The following is a 3,039-nucleotide window of genomic DNA, read 5'->3' on the forward strand; positions in this document are numbered from 1 at the left end:
TATTTTTAGCAACAAAACTGCATGCAAATAAATATAATATCTTTTAAAGCAAATTGCGACATCCCCATTCTAAGATACTAATAAAATTGTAATGCTTTTTTACAAAACATATTATGCACAAAAATACCTGGATTTTCAAAATTGGACAATATTGTATTTTTAATATCTGATGCAAATACTAATCAACCAATTTTAATATACTAATACATCAAGAAATCGTTTTAGCAACAAAAATGCAAACAAACAGATGTCATTGCTTTTGATAAAAAAATAGCGACATCCTCATTCTAAGATATTAATAAAAACGTACTGTTTTTGTTATGAAAACAAAGAAGATGAACTAAAACGCCTCTATTTTAAATACTTTACATAATATAGTATTATTAATATCTGATGCAAAAACTAATCTCATCATTTATGCAACAAAAATGCACACAAATAAATGTCATTGCTTTTGATGCAAACAGTAACATCCTCATTCTAAGGTCCTAATAAACAATGCAGTGCTTTTTGTTTTATGAAAACAAAGAAGATGCACACAAATACCTGGATATTAAATATATGATGCTAATAATCTACCAATTTTAATGTACTTGTATATAAAGAAATATTTTTAGCAACAAAAACGCACACAAATAAATTCTCATTCTAAGATGAAAACAAACATTATGCACACAAATACCTGGGTTTTTAAAAATGTATATTTTATCTTTAATATCTGATGCCTATTTTAATCTACCAATACATAAAGAAATATTTTTAGCCAAAAAAAAAATGCATACAAATAAATGTCATTGCTTTTGATGGAAATATTAATTCGAAGATACTATTAGCCTTTTTAATGACTGTTATGAATAAAAAAAGAAAGATACAAACAAAATACAAATACAAATAAATATTTGACATAATATTGTATTTTTAATATCTGATGCAAATATTCTGCCAATTATAATATACGAATACATAAATAAATAACTTCCCCAACAAAATGCACACAAACAAACGCAACTGCTTTTGAAGTAACTCATCTTCATTCTAAGATACTAATAAAAAACTTAATGTATTTTATGAATAAAAAATAAGATCCATTTAAAATACCTGCATTTAAATATTTGACATAATTCTGCATTTTTAATATCTGATGCAAATACTAATCAACCAATTTAATGTCCTACATTAAGAAATCCTGTATCACAACAAAAAAAATCATGCAATAATTGTGATTGCTTTTGATGGAAATAGCAACATCCTTATTCTAAGATACTAATAGACCATTCATATGCTTTTTAAATTAAACATTATGCACACAAATGCCCGCATTTTAAATATTTGACATTATTTTAAATATCTGATGCTAATAATTGACCAATTTTAATATACTAATGCATGAAGAAATCATTCTAAGATACTAATAGACTATCTAATGCTTTTTATGAATAAATAAATGAGTAAATAAGATGCATTTAAAATACCTTTATTTTAAATATTTTACATATTACTTCATTTTTAATATCTGATTCAAACACTAATCTAGCAATTTCAATGTGCTAATACATAAATAAATCCTTTTTTATTAAATATTATGCACACAAATACCTTCATTTTTAATATTTGACATTATTTTAAATATCTGATGCTAATAATTGAGCAATTTTAATATACTAATGCATGAAGAAATCAATCTAAGATACTAATAGACTATTAAAAATGAGATGAATTTAAAATACCTGCATTTTAAATATTTGACATAATACTGTAATATTAATATCTGATTCAAATCCTAATCCACCTAATCTGTTTATGCAACAAAAATGCATACTAATAAATGCAATTGCTCTTTAAATAAATATCGACATCCTCATTCTAAGATACTAATAGACTATCTAATGCTTTTTATGAATAAATAAATGAGTAAATAAGATGCATTTAAAATACCTTTATTTTAAATATTTTACATATTACTTCATTTTTAATATCTGATTCAAACACTAATCTAGCAATTTCAATGTGCTAATACATAAATAAATCCTTTTTTATTAAATATTATGCACACAAATACCTTCATTTTAAATATTTGACATTATTTTAAATATCTGATGCTAATAATTGACCAATTTTAATATACTAATACATGAAGAAATCATTTTCACAACACTAACAGACTACTTAATGTATTTAATAGAAAAATAAGATGCATTTAAAATATTTGACATAATATTGTCTTTTTAAAATATCATGCAAATACTAATCTACCAATACACAAAGAAATTATTTTGGCAACAAAAATGCATACAAATAAATGCAATCAACATCCTCAAGACACTAGTGTGAATGCTTTTGTCATGAAGATGCACACAAACGCCTGCGTCTAAAAGAGATTTACGTCATCTTTTGCTCAATATGGACCAAAATCCAAAACAAAGGAGCTTTGAAAGCATAAGAATGTCCTAATATTTCCAGCCGGAGCGTGCTGTTGTTCTGATCTCCTGATTGAATGAATGCATTATAGCCGATCTCTCCGACTAAACCATCACACTGACTGTAATCTGCCTGAATCCCCCCGCAAACACACCCAGAATCAACATACCGACACACACGGACATCCAGCTCACCTTCAGGAGGATGGAGAAACACCGGAGGCCGCTGAAGACATACACACATACACACACACACACTTACATGCAAGCACACACACGCAGCGAGAGGCCGTGAGCGAGCAGAAATCCTCTGTGTTTATCTGATGCAGATCTGCTGCCACTGCTGCTGCCCTTTTTTGCCTGACAACACACTGGACTGAGCATGCTCAGTAGAGCCAGCAGAGAGAGTCATGTGACCTACAGCTGATGGTGGAGAGAGAGAGAGAGGGAGAAACAGAGGGAGATTTTATTATCATTTGATTTATTGTTTATGTAATCTGCAATGCTTTGGCTATACTTGACAATTGATGCTCATGTAGCTCTCTTGAACTGAATTGAATTGAAATTAAAAAAAGGAATTTTCCATATTTGCTTGGATTATCACAGAGAGAGAGAGAGAGAG

The 3,039-nt window shown here is 28.4% G+C and overlaps 1 protein-coding gene across 1 annotated transcript in view; it reads right to left on the reverse strand.

Annotated features, from left to right (window-relative positions):
- Positions 1 to 2,782, reverse strand: part of parp6a (poly (ADP-ribose) polymerase family, member 6a) — an 11,752-nt gene extending 8,970 nt beyond the window's left edge. The window contains 1 exon segment of the mRNA NM_001002537.1: positions 2,613 to 2,782. The gene's annotated coding sequence lies outside the window, so the exon portion shown is untranslated.
- Positions 2,783 to 3,039: the final 257 nt, after the last annotated feature.

This window comes from Danio rerio, chromosome 18 (assembly GCF_052040795.2).
Source record: "Danio rerio strain M-AB ecotype USA chromosome 18, GRCz13ab, whole genome shotgun sequence".
NCBI lineage: Eukaryota > Metazoa > Chordata > Actinopteri > Cypriniformes > Danionidae > Danio > Danio rerio.